The sequence below is a fragment of the Protopterus annectens genome, chromosome 4.part0 (genome assembly GCF_019279795.1).
Source record: "Protopterus annectens isolate FY-2018-M chromosome 4.part0, PAN1.0, whole genome shotgun sequence".
Taxonomy (NCBI): Eukaryota; Metazoa; Chordata; order Ceratodontiformes; family Protopteridae; genus Protopterus; species Protopterus annectens.
Window position 1 is genome coordinate 966,833,643 of NC_056733.1, and position 19,108 is coordinate 966,852,750.

The window sequence follows — 19,108 nt, forward strand, 5'->3', positions numbered from 1 at the left end:
TGCAATGTTTGCTCTGAGAGTGTTGATGGAGAAATACAGAGAAGGTCAGAAGGAGTTGCATTGTGTCTTTGTAGACTTGGAGAAAGCATATGACAGGGTGCCTAGAGAAGAGTTGTGGTATTGTATGAGGAAGTCGGGAGTGGCAGAGAAGTACATAAGAGTGGTACAGGATATGTACGAGGGTAGTGTGACAGTGGTGAGGACTGCAGTGGGAGTGACAGATCCGTTTAAGGTGGAGGTGGGATTACATCAAGGATCAGCTCTGAGTCCTTTCTTATTTGCAGTGGTGATGGACAGGTTGACAGATGAGATCAGACAGGAGGCCCCGTGGACTATGATGTTTGCAGATGACATTGTGATCTGTAGTGAGAGTAGGAATCAGGTTGAGGAGACTCTGGAGAGGTGGAGATATGCTCTAGAGAGCAGAGGAATGAAGGTCAGCAGGGCTAAGACAGAATATATGTGTGTAAATGAGAGGGAGGGTAGAGGAATGGTGAGGATGCAGGGAGTAGAGTTGGGAAAGGTGGACGAGTTTAAGTACTTGGGATCAACAGTTCAGAGTAATGGTGAATGTGGAAGAGAGGTGAAGAAGAGAGTACAGGCAGGGTGGAATGGGTGGAGAAGAGTGTCAGGAGTGATTTGTGACAGACGGGTATTAGTAAGAGTGAAAGGGAAGGTCTACAAGAGTGTAGTGAGACCAGCTATGTTATATGGGTTGGAGACAGTGGCATTGACAAAAAGGCAGGAGTCAGAGCTGGATGTGGCAGAGTTAAAGATGTTAAGATTTGCAATCGGTGTGACTAGGATGGATAGGATTAGGAATCGGTATATTAGAGGGTCAGCTCATGTTGGACAGTTTGGAGACAAAGCAAGAGAGACGAGATTGCGTTGGTTTGGACATGTGCTGAGGAGGGATGATGGGTATATTGGGAAAAAGATGCTAAGGATGGAGCTGCCAGATAAGAGGAATAGAGGAAGGCCTAAGATAAGGTTTATGGACGTGGTGAGAGAGGACATGCAGGCGGTTGGTGTGACAGAGCAAGATGCAGAGGATAGGAAGAAATGGAAAGAGATGATCCGCTGTGGCGACCCCTAACAGGAAAAGCCGAAAGAGAATGATGATCATTAGTATTTTTCAAGTAAACCACCCATTTTTTCTGTGCAATATACCGATGTATGTTAGGTATTCTCATCTTAATAGTTAACAATTCTTTCTTGCATGCACTTGTTGCTAAATTTCTAAATTCAGAGAATAGTATAGTATTTTTACATTTTCAATTTAAAGTAATAACTTTCCTTGCAATTGCTAAAACTGACCATAAAAGAGACACTTGTGTTTTGGAATAATTTATGGAATTGGAGCATTAAACAATATTAATGAGTTTGTTATTATACATTTTTCTGACCACAGTGCAAATAAATTGTAAACTCTTTCCAAAGCAGAGATATTATTTTATATTCTAGCATAATATGCAGCCAGTCTGCTTCTATATTATTGTCACATCTCTAGCAATTAAGATTTGATATTTTGATTATTATTGCAACCTTATGGGGAATTATAAAACATCTATGCAAATATTTCCAAGCAAATAACTTCCAGTACAATGAAGAAGATATTTTGTTTATCAGTTTAAGTAATAATATTTTATTCACCTCAGAAAATTCTGCATTATTAACTCTTATAGAGTAATCCCCAAATTTTGCTTCTACAAAAAACAATCCATTCTTAATATCCTATATATTTTGATAGACATGACCTATCCTTACCTATATTTGTATTGATGTTAAATAAAAATTCTAAAATTTTTGGACATTTTTTTACAAGCGAGTCTAAGGACACTTTTAATTTATCATTTACAAAATCCTTACAACTTTGTAGACTGAACCAATTATTCTGTTATAAATTATATCTGAGTAATAAATACACAAGAGAATATGTTTTATTACCATGTATAAACTTGGTGTCAAAATATTAAATTGCTATCTTTAAATCCAAGCATTTGTTTAGATTATGAGTTGTTAAACATTCAATAGTGAATGCTATGGGAAATAATAAGAATGCAAGAACTTTTATTTTATAATTATTATTTAGATATTTTCTAAATCTTGATAAAATATAATTAATCAATGAGCTAGAGAAGCATTTATGTTCACTATTCAGACAATAATCTTTTAATATTAAATTTAATTTATTGTAAACAATTTATACATGCTGATCAGTCTCTAATTTATTACTTAACAATATTTTTTCTTGACTTAATTTCTACTTCGAATCATATGAATTATTTAACCATTGAGCTATAATTTGAATACTTACTGGTTTTAAGTACAAATCAAACTTAGGGAAGCTAATACCACCATCTTCTCAGATTTTCATATGCCATTCTAATGAAATCATATGCTTACTAGGAAACCGTAAAAATAAGTAACATACAAATTTTTTTTTAAATTGATCTGGGGATGCGATTAAAGCCTAAATATAAAACAATTTTTTTTGTTAATATTATTATTTTTATTAGCATAAGCCTATCTTCTATAGTGAAAAATAGTTTATTCCAACTAGAAATTAGTTGTGTAATTTTATTAGTTATTTCTGTATAGTTAACTAATATTAGTTATTTACTACTTGAAGTAATAGTAACTCCCAAATATTTAATTTGATTATTATCCCATTTAAAATAACTATACTTTTAGGTCTGATTTTAGATGTTTGCTAATTAACAATGCATTGGTTTTGTTATGATTGAATTTCAATCTAGAAATATCTTCAAAACATTCCATGCTTTGATTATATGTTGTAATCATGAATTAATATTAACAATAGTTAATAATATATAATCTGAAAATAGTTATATTTTAGAGGAGTAATTCTCACCAGTTGAAAAACCTTTCATATTTGTATTTGACTTGATGTGCAAATGGTTCAGTATATAAAGCAAATAATAATGGAAAGAGTGGACATCCTTGTTTTGTACCCTTTAAAATTCTAAAATATTTAGATAAGAAAGAATCTACTTAGATAAATGGAGATTCATTAGTATATAACATCTTAATTAAGTTTATAAATTCTATAGAAAATTATATTCTTCAAGAACTTTCAACAAATAATTTAAGTTTACAGAATCAAGTGCTTTGTCCAAATCTAAACTTATAATTAAAAGTTTGTTTTATTTATTTGTTGACTGGGAATATCTGACTAGGAGAGAGCCTATTTTTTAGCAGAGGTCCAGGGAGAAATGCTCCAGATGCATGTCCATAGGTTCATAGGTTGGTACTAGCCTATCAGCCCTAGGGCCTATACAAGCCTAGCCATAACAATTCCCTGGATATTTCTTCCCACACTATTTATTTCCCTGGACCCCTGTCTAGCAGGGTGACTGACGTGATCCCCAGGGTGAATTTCCTTTCTCCCATCCAATCATCAAGGTTCCTTTTGAAGAGGGCCAAAGAGGCACTCTGCTTGACATATATGGGCAATCTATTCCAGAATCTCTGGAGTCTCTGGGGTCAGGAATCTATCCCTCCAGCATGTTTTGTTTATTGTGATGACAAGGTTTAGATTCCTGGAGTGTGTGGCTCTGAGGGATTGGGATTTCTTTAAGTGTAGCATGTCCAACAGCTCTGGGTTTGACATGGCCTTGTATGTTAAGCAGAGATCGCCTCTGAGTAGACGATATGCGACAGAGTATAGCTGGAGTTTTTTAAGGTGGTCATTGTAGGGCATCTGCTTTAGGCCTGTGATTCTTTTAGTGAGGTATTTCTGCGGCCTTTCCAGTTGTTGCAGATGTCTTGAGAGGTACATACCAAACGGGGCGTTGTATTCTATAATGCGTCTAATGAGGGATGAATACAGTGGGACAATGACCTCCTTTTTTCTGGATGAAAAGCCCTTAGTGATGAGGTGTGCCATATAGAAGGATTTCCTGACTGTTGTGGCGATGTGGTTATTGAAGGTGAGACCACTGTCCACCTGTGTCCCTAAGTCTCTTATCACACTTTCAGTGTTTAGTGTGCTTCCACCTATGTGGTAATTCACGAGTACATGTTTTTCCCAAAGGGGATAACTATATATTTCTTGGCATTGAGCTTGAGCCCATGGCTCTGGCACCAAGCATCTGTTTCTGTAAGGCCCTTTTGTAGAGTATCTACATCATTTGGGGATTCAATAATGCCTCCCAGTTTGCAGTCATCTGCGAACTTTGTTAGCCAGAGTCCCTTAGTGTTGGCCTGTACTTCAGAGAAGTAGATGCCAAACAAGAGCGGTCCCAGGACTGAACCCTGAGGTGCTCCACTTGTCACTTGTCTGGAGCTGGATTTGGAGTCAGCTACTTTTACAGTGTGGGTTCTATCAGTAAGCCAGTTAGCAACCCATTGGGTGATGTAGGGATTAATGCCCAGTTTTTTAAAATGTTTTTGGAATGAAACGAGAGTACCCAGAGGAAACCCACACTAATGCAGGGAAGACATGCAGACTCTACACAGAAGGCACCCCAGCCAAGAATTGAACCAGGGAACCTCTTGCTGTGAGGTGACAACATTAACTGTTGCACCAGTGTGCCACTATTAGCAAACTCTATTAAGGCATTAAATCTAATAATGTTATCATACACTCTCCTGTTTAATATAAAGCCTGTTTGATCATTGTTAATAATTTCATCCAAAATATTATTTAGTGCCTTTGCCAGTACTGACATAAACATTTTATAATCCATGTTTATAACTGAAATAGGATGATACAAAGAACAACACTTAGAGTCTTTATCTTATTTTAGTATTGGTGAAACAAGCAAAAAATCTTCAAGATAAGGGTACAGTTGATGTATATAAATCTTTAATATATTTTCTGACAACAATTTGTATAGTTTAGTAATTAGTCCATCTAAATCTGGAGCTTTATTTATTTTAAGATTTTTAATTTGATCTTTAATTTCCTTAAGCAAAAAAGGTTTGTCAATACTATTTCTTTGTTGTGTCATTATATTTTAGAAAGCTTGCAAGACTATTGCTATTTATCATATTACTATTATTATTATTCATTTTTTCATAATGATCCCTAAAACATTTTAATATATCCTCTAAATCAGTAACTGTTTTATTTTTACTTCAATATGTATATGAAATCTCCTTGATATGATTTAATTCATTATTTTTTTTAATCTAATGGCTAAAATATGTAAACTTTAGAATTTACTGCATAAGATTGTAATTTTGTTTTTTTCTAGATTTATAGAAATCTTATGACTAAGAATATCCACATATTTTTGATTTAATTTTTTTTATTCTAAATTATTACTTTGATGATTTGGTTTAGTTTTTTTTTCTACTTTATAGTATCTTAGTTTGTAACTCTTTTAATTCTCTATCACATTCTCTTCTTTTACACGCATGCGAGTTCTTAATGTTACTGTTTAAATATGCTTTCAAAGAATCCAAAAGAATGATCTTGGTATCTTCTCCAGTACTACTAAGAAGGTGTTAATGTCATTAATAAATCAGTCTTTAAAACCTTTAATTTTTATTGTATATGCAAGAAGTCTACTACATATTATTAGATTACTAGACTTCAAGAGAGATTAAAAATGATTGCATTCTTGTCAGTCAATGGACAGGAAATAATACATATTCAGTTTTAGAGTATAAGTCATTTGAGGCAAAAACATTGTCTATAATGGTTTGAGTGCCAAATCTGAAAGAGGAATGTGTATACGTAAGAGATTTATATAGTCTTAAATCATAGATATTCATTATATTAATGAAGTGATTAAAATGTTTTGCAACTGATAATAATCTAAGTTTTCTATTACCAGTGGTGTTATTCTCCAATAAGACACAATTAAAACCACCTGCTATAATTACTTCAACCTTCATATAAAGAGAAATAGTATCTACATACTTTTTAGACATTTTGCTCCAATTCCAGGGATCCAGTAAGAGTTAACTAATGTATAATACTTTTTTCAATTTCCATTACTACCAGACTTAACATCCCATTCTTATATGAATAGGAATCAATCACTTTTGGCATATTCACTGAATTTTTACATAATATAAGTGTGCTTCTTCGTTTTGTTATAAAATGAAACTCAACTAAGATAGAATAATCTTTTAAAACACTCTATCTACATCTTTGGGTGACAAGTGTGTTGCAAAAAGACAATACCAACATAATGAAGTTTCATGAATTTCAAAACACATAGTATTGACTTTTAGAAGGATAAATGGGAGAAATGTTAATGCTAAGGAAGACTTTAATTGTGAAACAGAGGGCATAATATATGCTCTTAGCTGTCCATGTGACAAATTTTATGTGGGAGAGAGCAAAAGTCCTTTAAGGCAAGATTAAGGGAACATGTTAGGGATACTGTAAATAAAAAGGAAGGCTCAGTGACAGAATACTTGAATATGGTATATGGGGGAGATCTAACATGGTTACAAGCCACTGTAGAAAAAATTAAATGTTCAAAATATGTTATTGGTGACATCAAAAATATGCTCTTATATAAAGAATCTTTGTACATTTTAAAATGTAATACTTTGTTTCCATGTGGATTGAACCAAGAATGTAATTGGAAATTTTTTATCCATTGGTTGTTTTTCTATTGTTTAATTGTTTAATTAAGTGCAATTTAGAAAGGGGTATGTTTATGAAGATGTGTATTTATAGGCAAGGGTATGAAAGAATGAATTTACTACTTGAAGGCAATATTGCCAAGATGTTAGAGTGATTTCAATAAACGCTGTGGATCCTGACCATTGTGGTTGTTCCTGTTTCAAAAGAATACTTCTTTTTGCTGTGTTATTTAAACCATTAATGTTCAATGACATACTTCTATAACCTGACATTTGTACTAGACAAAACTCTATATATTAGTATGACTTTAAATATTAAACAAATAAAAATATTTTATTTATAACATACCTTGACATAGACAAGATCCTAATGACTAAATAAACTAAATAACTAATAATAAGAACAAAACTACCCTTATCATGAAATAACACATTCCTAATTTGATGATGTAATCATACAAACTCCTCTTTAGCCTTGCCATAAATGTTCTAGCCTAATCCTATTGCTACTATGTCTAAAGTAATGTTAACATTAATTTAAAATGATATATTCACTCATTTTCAGTTAGTCCAAACATTACGTTTGCTTTCTGTATAAGTGTCCATCATACCTTAGTGTACTTAAAACTGCAAAATTACTATTTTATATAACATTAATATTATTCTATATTTACAGAAACCAAATGTATAAATAAGAGTATATTATTAAAGCTCTATCTAATAACATATTTTATGACTTTTACACATATTAATTAATTCTGTAATACCTTTAAGATCTTTGGTACCACTAGCATGAAGCATATAGGCTTATTTCCTTTGTATTACTACATTGTCAAAATCTCTTTTGAGATAATCATACATATTTTAGGCTTATATTAATCATAACATGTTAGTTTCAGTTCCTGAATTACCATTTGTAAGTAATACATTGTCTTTTTTGACATCACAAAACCATGACATCAGAACCCCATCTTATCTAATGGTACTATTCTCAGGTTTTATTCCTTTGGACTATGTAATAGTCAGAATACCTGCAACCAAAATCATGGGAAACATGGAATTTATTATGACATAAAATCATAATGTGATAACCTCAGCCCGTACTATAAGCATATCACACTAAGAGTGCATTCTATCATATCCTTGTCATATCCTGACCTCTGATACTATCAATATGAAATGAAACAGACAAATGAAACATTAAAGTACTAATGAGTCAGACTACAGCATACCTAAATAACCCTACATCTAACTATGCTTGAACTAAAATTGAAATGTACCTATTATCATCTATTTTATAACCAATACATATAAAACACAATTGGGCACCAAATGAATATTTGTTATACATTTCAACTATGCCCAATTTACTATTTATCAGCTTCTGTAATATATACATTTTTTGTAAGTCAGTCTATCCTCTAAGAAACTATCGGTGATAAATATATATACAAATGCCTTTTTATGCATATAAGATAAACACAACCATCAACTTCAAGTAAATAGAATATCAATATGAATGAAAATTAAGTATATTTCTAACTATGTTAAGAAAGCTATACAAAACCTGCATATATAGTCTTGTCTCCTTATATCAGTGTTATTTTTATTCTGTATTATTACCAATAAGTATTAAATAGTAGGCAACATTTAAAAACTACATTTTCTGTATTCCATAAACACAAATATAAGTATATATAATAGTATATTATTGTCCATTATATAATTCACATATCACTGTATAAGTTCAGTTCATTCAAGCATGTATTACTCTGCAGCTCTGTTTCCTTTTATGGCACACATTAATTATCCTGCATATTTTAACAGTTTAATTTACTAACTTGCTACTTTTAAAATCATATAACTCATTTTAATAATGTGAAGTTTCAAAATGCATATGTAAGACACTAAATCTTAACTGACAGGACAATAAGTACATCAAAATCAGTGCAGTTCAAATATATTCAAACATGCATTCCCATACTGTCAAATAGACATTCACCTCATTCTTTACTAAGAAAACTGAAGAAGATTTTTATGAATTTCATTTAGAGCTAATACTTTTTTTAACTTATTAACATTAAAACTTTATATTTAATGTTCACCTTATTTCATTTAGCCTTCTTCTCTGCCTCTGTGACCTTGTGGAAGTAGTTATTGTTTCACAGGATGTTTAAAGGTCGAAGAGTTCTTCCTGAAGCTACAGCAAGTCTATGACATCATGTCCATGCACCAATCCTGACTAGTAACCCTCCTTTTTCCTCCTCTTCCTCTTCCTTCCCCTAGCCACCATGCCTCATGCAATCTGATCACTGCATTCCTTCCTCTGCAGGCTCTGGCTCACCCTTTACTCTCCCCTTCACTCCTCACTCAATCTCTCAGACCTGTTATAACATGCTTAACTACCTCACATAATCTTAACTCCAAATACACATCCAACTGACGTACACCTAGCTCCCTCTCACTACCATGTATACTACTCACTCAGTCTCCTCTCTTACTCCTCTAGCTTCCCCCTTCCATCCCGTTAGCCCTTGTAGCTTGTTCCACCTTCGTGTGGAGCTTCTGCTTTGTATCTACTTGAGTTTAGTGCAATATTTGTACATAAGATTTAGTTATATGAGTTTAGAACAGTATCTGTTTGAGCTTAGTACTATCTGTATAAACACCCTACTTTATTCCTAGCCTCTAGCTAGATACTGGTATATCTGTTCATTACTATGTTTCATATTGTATGTATAGCTAATGTTTGCTGCAATATGTATTAGTTGCTATTGTATGTATATTCAATTGTTCTTCATGTACTCTGCTGCTCATTTATTGTTCTGTAGAGCTTTTTTCCCTAGGCCTCCACTGAAAAAGGACCTATGTCCAGTTGGAATTTCCCGGTAAACAAATATAAATAAATAAATTAAAAATAAATAAATTTTGGGACTTTTTTGAGTGAAAAACAAGTTTAGACTCATTCCAAAGCTCGGAAAACATTTAGACATGCTTCAGGTTTAAAAAACAATGTTTGTTACCACATCAGGTGAACTGCCACAGTATTGAAAGCCATTTTAAATGGACTTTCTCAAGAAAAAATAACTGTAAAGCTGTTTCATGAAAACAAATTATACTTTTCATTTAACATCAGAATCACTCAGGGAAGCAGGTTTACCATTCTATATAAGCCATATACTAAACAACTGGGGTTGGGAGGGTGGTCTAATGCTTAAGGTGTTTGCCTTACAAACACAAGGTGCAGGGTTTGAGTCTCACAAGGGATAATTGGCTAGGCTTAAAATGGCTCGCAAGGGCAGTTAGCTTAGTACTAATCTATGAACCTATGAACCTATGAATATTTAGTAGGAGAGAGAGAAAACACACTGATTCACAGTAGACATATCACAAAACATTAAAACATCATTGTTACAGAGTTTGCCTTTCTTTAAATATCTAATATTTTCTTATTATTAGTATAGACCTCGTATGTTATACCATTTAATAACACTGTACAGTAATGAGACACCTTAAGCTGTTATTTGAATATGAATACTACTATTACCATCAGGAGGACTAGTTTCCTGGCCTTTGTTCATGTTATTCCACAATAACCCATATAAACATCAGATTTAATAAGTAACTTTGTATTAAAACAATGTCTATAAAGTCTGCTAAGACAGCTTTTACCTTGTTTCAGATGATACTGTTATTTAGAAGTTAATGAGAACAAGAGTATACTAAGTACGTACAACTTGTCCAGTATAAGTTCATTCATTTGTCTGTAACTTTTTTACTTTGTTTTTCTTTAAAATTCCATCCATTTCTTCTGGCTTGTCTCTTTAAACTTGTCAGTATCCAATCCATATATTTAGTCTTGCCCAAAAGTTTCTTCTTTTGTACAAACTTCACTGCTTCATTTAATATGTTGAATGTTTTTTGTCCCACAGATAAAATATCCTTATTTTAGCCTGGAAGACAAGCTGTACTTTGATGTTTACTTTCTTTAAGTTTTTTATTAAGCGAACCCACATCTTTCTTTTAGTCATAATTGAAGTGGAATAGTCATTATCAAGCCTTATGGAGTTGTCTCTTATTTTTATAGCTGAGTTAGTGCAGAATGTTTTCAGGACTAAGTTTTTATTTTGACGACACAAATTTAACAATAATTGATCTAGGAGAAGGTGGACTGTTTTTAGCGAAGTGTTTGAGAGAGAGAGATCTAGGTGCTCTCTCAATTTCAAATGAGAGGGCTTCAGGTAAGTTTATGGACTTAGGAAGCCAGTTATTTAAAAATAAAACCACGTTATCTCCTTCTTCCTTCTCTGGTATTCCATAGATTCTACCTACTTTCAAGAGCTTCTATTTTTTCTATAAGTTCAGAATTCTGTTTGAGATAAATTGAAGGTGGTTCTCATTTTCAGCCACTCTCCTCAGTTGTTATTTGCTTTGTTGCTTAATCAACTCATTCAGTAGTTCCTGCTTTTTATGTCCTTTTTAATCTTGTCCGTTTTCATCTCCATTTTATCTATTTTGATTGAAGATCCAAGATACTGGTCAGTATAAGCTGCGGTTCCTTTATCATTATAGGTTTTTCTCTAGTTCCTTTTGAGTGAATCGTTTTTATAATGAAGCAACAAGTTGTTCTGACAGGAAAAAAGTAACAGAAAAAATCATCAACTAGATTTTCTGAAAAAATCTTAAGACAACGACTTAAATATTAATTTCCCAATTAAAAAAGGCTATAATCTGAATTTTCTGATAAAACTCCTGTCAGAATAAATCAAGATAAGCAGAGCAAAGTTTCAGTGCTGCTAACAGCCCTAGAGCTTGTCCATGCCCCCAGTGAGGCATACTTCTGAGGCTAACATCAGTTCTGATAAATCTTCCCCCAGTATGCTTACTTTATCTAGTGTATCTGCATAGATGTACAACTTTGTTAATTTTTCAGATGATAATTATAATATTTTTTCATATTTGTGTTAGTATTTCTATAATAAAGCATGTTAACATGATGGATAAGGAGTCATTTTGAAACTGACATTAGATCTGGACACATGCCTTCTAACTAGCATACCGACAGGGAAATATTTATTTCAGATCATGAAAATTGCATACAACATCATGATAGAGGTATAATTTTGAACCTGGCTTCATTCCACTCAAATTGTCCCTCACATATAAACTATGTCTATAAGATATGCAGAGATATAGTAGTTTGCTTATGAAAACTGCATTTTCATATTTTGTCAGTATCTCTGTAAGGGAACATGGCAACATGCTAATAAGGAATCACTTTGATGCTATCATTTCAAATTGCCTGCCCATTTGTGCACCTCTGTCTACTACTGCTGTAGAAATATCACAATTTATTTGTCAGATATTTAGTTAATTGTTTAATTCTGAGAATTATATTTCATTTTATGTCAATATCTTATTAATTAAGCATGGCTGCATGCTGGATGAGTTCTCCTTTAGAAGCTGATATTCAGGCAAGCAAATCTGCTATTAATAGTGCATGTCCAGATAGTATGGTCATTGAGATGTCGTCACTTGTTTTAAAAAATATGTAAAATATGCATAAAATCTGCAGACTTACCATACTGTAATATTAGGAACCAGTAAGACTTATGTCATACCCTTCAGTAGAACCCAATTCAACAATTATTTGAAGTATAAGATTTGCCATTCAGAAAAGTGGTGTCAGCAGTGGGGAGTTAGAGACATTAATGGTCAACAAAGTCTATAGGCCACAAGAACGTTTCAAGTCCAAGATATTACAAGAAACAACAGATAATTGGTACGCTTAGATGGTGTAAGTGTTCCATGTTTTCTGTACTAGTTGCATCTCCACCAATTTTAATGTTTAAACATGCATGCAATATAAGGTCTCTTTAGGGTGTGTAGACCTGTTTGGATGTTTGGTTCTAGTTGTCTGCACATTTATCACACTCGGCCTTGGCATGATAAGTAGCTGTTCTCTTACACAAATTTTCTGAATTCCTAAATTTTCTGTAGTGAGCCACTGTTAGGTATGACAGCTTCAGGTATCCACTATTTTGAGAATATAAACTTTAATACATTATTACATTTTTACTTCTTTTTCTCTCGGCATCACTATTTCAGGATACTTGGATCAGTACTCTGTGCATATAAGATGCATGGCGTCTTTGCACTGGAACAAATCTGTGCTTGCTGTGCTCCATGGATAATCGAGTAACAGATATGCTATCACCTTTCAACTGCTGTTACGGTTTTCATTACATATATTATAACTGTATGCTGCTGACTCTGTTTAAAATGATACTTCTGACAAATATATCTGTTGCTCTTTTTTTATACTTAACTGTTCTAGAAGTAATTTAAGTATCCTCCCAGGGATTTGCCTTATTAGTTTACCAAGAACTATTATTTTGTCATCTTTGAACACTGAACATCAAAAACAACTTGTTTCTTCTGTCAGAATAGATTTTATATAAATACTGTTCTCTTTCTGAACAGGCTTAGGAATGAATCCCTCTTCAAGTAGGCCTTCATTCTACAGCTTAGTTTTACATTTCGTACAGAAGAGCTGCAGGTTAGTGACCTTCAGCTCAAATGCTGATAAAGGCATGCAGATCTCTCTGTTACTCTTGAGAACATTTTTGATGTGTGTCACATTGACCTTAGAGAGGTAGAAAAAGACATCAGGGGACATTTGCAGATTAAGCCATCTGTAATAATCATAATAAGTCTTGTTAAGATTTGTGGTTACAAAGTCTGAGAATAACGACTGAGAAAGTAAGTGTATGTAACAGAGAAAAGGCATGAGACTTGAATTGATAAGACAGAAAGTAATATTTATTTTATTTATTTATTTATTTATTTATTTATTTATTTATTTTACATTTGTTGACTGGGCTAGTCTGGCTGGATACATGTCCATTTTCAGCAGAGGCCCGAGGAGAAAAGCTCCACTATATACTGGTACATTACATAAAATACATTACTATAAGATACAACTTATAAGGATCAAAGAACTAATTGAATGCAGGATATTAACAATACAGAAGCATTTTTACAGAAATGTACAGTTCTTAAATTACATCATTTTTACAGAAAATGTATAATACTTAAAATACTAAATACTGTGTAGAATTCCTAATCCCATATTGTTACGAAAAGCAGGAGTAGTAATTTTGAAAAGAAAGAAAAGGTAGCACATACAAAGGTCTATAACAGAGAGGATAGTGGGAGGAGAGGGAAAAGAAAGAAAGTAGTAGATATGGGGATAGAAGGAGTCCAAGGGCAGAGGCTAGTCTAGGTAGGAGCTGAAGAGATAGGTTAAAGATCAGAGTAGATGAAATGATAGGGTAGAGTGAAGAAAGTTAGTCAGGTGTACTACAAGAACAAAGCCAGTGTTCTTGGAAGTACAGTTTAATTTTATGTTTGAAGAGAGGCAAAGAAGTAATTAGTGTTATATCCCTAGGTAACAGATTCCATATCCTACCTACAGAATTTGTGAAAAGAGAGTTGCCAGCTGAGTTGTGGGACTTTATAGAACTGGCCAAGAGTTTACAGGAGGATCGAAGGGAGGTAAGATTGTTGTAAGGGATTAATAGTTGAGAGAGTATAGGGTTGTTTCCAGGTTGGTGCAGTATTTTGTGGGCAATAGCGAGTTGTGAGACTGTAAGGTAGTTTGTAATTCCAGCCAGCCTAAAAGTCTCAAATTATGACAGTGATGGGTTCTGAAGGGGTTTCCTGTATGCGGGCAATGTTATTGTAGCAAATGGCTAGTTTGTTTAGGTTAGCTTTCTTAAGGTTGGTAAAGATCGGAGATGCATAAAATAAAGTGGATAAGAGATGAGAGTGGGCGATAGTAGCTCTGGTAGCTGGGGTTAGAAAGGTTTTAATACGGTATACGGATCCTATTTTTCTGTTAACTGATTTGATGGTGTTGTTGATGTGATGATCAAAAGTAAGATTATTATCGATAGTTATTTCTAGCAGTTTAGTTGTAGAGTCAGGGGTGATGACAGTGGCGTTATTAGACAAGATGGTGAAGTTTAATGGGGAGGTCCGAGAGGTTGGGGAGAAGAGAAGAACACACTGTCTGTTCAGAGCTGATGTTTGAAAGTTGAGTTATAAATGACTTTATCTATCTAGCTTCACTGTAATAGAATAATTCCTGTAAACCTTATTACTTTTCCTACTTATTGTATAAATAAAAGTTACTATCTAAGTAAATTTCTCACTGAGTTTTAAGATAGTAGTGCATGTTACATGTAAAGTAGTCAGATGACCTGTTATTTAGTACTTTTATAGCCCAATAGATCAATTGTTCATCTTCACTGGAAGAAATCATAAGATTGATGTTGGTGGCAGTGCATGTTTAATATTGTTTTACTTTTTCTTTTGACATTTGTCACTTTAACATGACAACAAACCTCTCTGATTCTTCTAGCAAGTCTCCATTCTTTACTGTTGAATATGCTTGGAAGATATATTATTGTTATTTTGTATTATTTCTGTTTTTCCTTTGTTGACTGGCTAAGTGAACTGGTCCATGACTGCAACCCAGGTGAAATTGAGCAGTCTTACAATGGTGACAATTAAATTACTGATAACATAGATACTTTTGCAATGTTTGTGGGAAGGTCACTTTACACCTCATATTAGATAAAGAATTTTGAAAGCATTATAACTAATTTAGTTTGCATATCATAAAAGTTCATCTGTTTGTATACAGTAAAGAAGCTCCTAAAAAGAGAGGGAGTTGGTTATTCAGGGTCACATGACCTGCACCAAAATTTATAATATAATTACATATAATTACACATTATCCTCTCTTCCTCTTAGCTTTTCTTTTATCAGAACTGCTAGAGTAGGAAAATGCTTGACATAGTAAAATGATATGTACGTTCAACCATCCATCCACAACCCCTTTTTCCCATTTCTGCACATGAGGTCAGGGTGTCACTCATACCTCTCAACTGTTCTGAGTTTCACAGAATGTTCAAAATTTTCACTTGTATTTTGGTCTGTTCCTCATAAAATTTGGTGGTTTTCTGGAAAATCACTGGGACGATTCGAAGATTGAAGTCACTAAATAATGACATAAACATGAGGTTCAGACTTCAAATCCTTCAGAAAGTGTATGTTAAAACAAACCCTGTTACTCTAGCAACTTTCTAGGTTTACAACAACAATATTTAAAATCTGACCCTATCTTTGGGTCTTTGATCCCCCATTTTGTTGGGCTTTGTCCAGATTTCTTGCACTGAGAGGTATGATGTTACTTCAACAGTGACAATCATCTAGAGCCAAGGTTTACACCACTGGGTAGCTAGTTCTGCTGTGGTAGTTCTTCCACACCACACACTTGCACCTTTGGCCAATTTTGAGTGTGCAGTCCACATTCTGCATGTGGTTGGAATTTGGAAGGAAACAGGAGCACCTGGAGGAAACCCACTCAGACTCTGCATAGAAGGCACCCCAGCCATGAATCGAACCAGGGAACCTCTTGTAGTGAGGAGGAAACTCTATCTGCTGTGCCACCCTATTACAGTACACCTACATAAAAACAAGCATTTTAGTAGAACGAAATAGCTATAGGCCAACTGCTATCTTAAAACACCATGGCCTAGACACTGTGGTTAGCACTGCATCAACATTTTAGTGCCCACTTAGAAGCAAACATCTTGCACAAGATGAGATAAGATATTTTTCAGTAAACACTGCACTGCTAACGATTACAGAAGAGATTAGAGATGATCCAATGGTCAAATGGTGTCGGGTCTTAGACTTATTTAATACCTTTGACATCGTAAGCTACATTGATCTTATCATCCATATTTAGGTATGCAGATGGACATTAAATAACTAGTCAGATGGGGAATGATCTTGCCACAGAATTTAAAGGTGTGAATGCTGTCCCTCAGGGATCAGTACTTGAACCCCCGTCTCTTCAGCTGAGACACTAGCTCATTACCTGACCACTGTAGGAGCCTGTCAGTACATTAATGGAGCTTCCTTGTATATATCGTTCGGCATCCATCCATCTAGTGGCTCAGACCTCAGCTGCATGTTGCCTTCAATACTCCTGCAATCTGGCTTTGTGATTCCTTTCTCATTATAAATGCTACTAAAATTAATTATTTTCCTATCCACCATTACAAATGTGCCAATTTCCTTGAGATTACAGTTAAAGCTATACATGTGATACTATTCCACAGACATAAAAATAAATACCCCGATACCAGCAGATAAGTTGCTGTCTTAGAAATATAAATAAATTCCTTTAAAATGTTATCAATTCTTTATAGCTTTTATGGAGTTAGAAGCTATCTAGCTTATCCAGAATACCAGAAACAAATTTACAATCTGATTATTACGTTCAAAATGTTCCTTAGATTTCTCATATATACTGAATCAACTTCTGTCTTTCTGTCAAAACTGGAACAAGTTTAGTATAAATCTGCTAAAGTTATACTTAATATAGTACTCATACCATGCCACTGTAACCTGTTAATGGACTGACGTTTTAATATTTTAAGAACAAAGTTAACATTTACTTACTAAATAATGTTTTGCACCCTATGGTATATTTTCCACTCCATTGCTTCATTAAGTGGTAAAAATCACCCACGAAGGTAAGATCAGAAGGGATAATGAGCCGCGGTATTAAATGATGGGCTCTGACTGAGCCGCAGTATTAAATGATGGGCTCTGAGTGAGCCGTGGTATTAAATGATGGGCTCTGAGTATGCAAATCAGGCAAAAGAAGGTGGCAGAACAATTCAGAAATGTATATCAGTCTTGATCTGGTGTGTGAGCACCACTATTGATGACAGCAGCAAAATCCCGATGTTCATGCAGGTGAGCCATGAAAATATGCTAGGAGTTGTTGCAGCACTAGTGAATGTGTTTAGCTTGTTATATATAAGACTGCAGCACTAGTGAATGTGTTTAGCTTGTATATAAGATCAGAGCATTAGTGAATGTGCTTTGCCTGTTGCATATAAGACTGCAGCACTAGTGAACGTGTTTAGCTTGTTGTATATACGATCAGAGCATTAGTGAATGTGTTTCGCCTGTTGCATATAAGACTGCAGCACTAGTGAACGTGTTTAGCTTGCTGTATATACAATCAGAGCATTAGTGAATGTGTTTCGCTTGTTGTATATACAATTGCAGAACTAGTGAACATGTTTAGCCTGTTTTTTATAAGATCACAACATTATTTATTTATTTGGCATCTGGTTACCTAGAAAGTCCAGCTGGGTCATGAGTTACCTATTTTCACTGGAGGCACTACTAAACGTGTTTAGCCTGTTGTAAGTAAGATCACAGCACTAGTGAACATATATGTACAACAGGCTATAACTGCCACTCTGAGCCATGGTGGTGCATATTGCCTACCTTGGAGTCTCCATGTCGAACAAATGCAGTTAATATTTCCTGCCCTTCAAGACACCAGCATTGCAGACAGGTACTGTGTGGGTATGGGTACCATACAAGATCTGGTAAACATTTGTCAGCCTTATCTGCAAGCTTATGGGAATCATGGATTACCTAGCCCACTGAATAGTGATCTTTTGTATCAACAAATCCTCTCTCAAACGTTTTATTGTATCTTGCTAAGTTGTACATTGTTTTACTCGTGTTCATTAATGTTATGAGAATAAGGTTCAGTTAAATGAAATTAGTGTATGTGTGGCTTTATATGTATGGCTGCAGCTCCCTTTGCTCTCTTGCCACTTTTATGTATGTGTGAGCACTCTGAGCTACACTGCTGATGTATGTATATATGCCAATGTGTGAGCACTCTGAGCTACACTGCTGATGTATGTATATATGCCAATGTGTGAGCACTCTGAGCTACACTGCTGATGTATGTATATATGCCAATGTGTGAGCACTCTGAGCTACACTGCTGATGTATGTATATATGCCTGAGCTACACTGCTGATGTATGTATATATGCCAATGTGTGAGCACTCTGAGCTACACTGCTGATGTATGTATATATGCCAATGTGTGAGCACTCTGAGCTACACTGCTGATGTATGTATATATGCCAATGTGTGAGCACTCTGAGCTACACTGCTGATGTATGTATATATGCCAATGTGTGAGCACTCTGAGCTACACTGCTGATGTATGTATATATGCCAATGTGTGAGCACTCTGAGCTACACTGCTGATGTATGTATATATGCCAATGTGTGAGCACTCTGAGCTACACTGCTGATGTATGTATATATGCCAATGTGTGAGCACTCTGAGCTACACTGCTGATGTATGTATATATGCCAATGTGTGAGCACTCTGAGCTACACTGCTGATGTATGTATATATGCCAATGTGTGAGCACTCTGAGCTACACTGCTGATGTATGTATATATGCCAATGTGTGAGCACTCTGAGCTACACTGCTGATGTATGTATATATGCCAATGTGTGAGCACTCTGAGCTACACTGCTGATGTATGTATATATGCCAATGTGTGAGCACTCTGAGCTACACTGCTGATGTATGTATATATGCCAATGTGTGAGCACTCTGAGCTACACT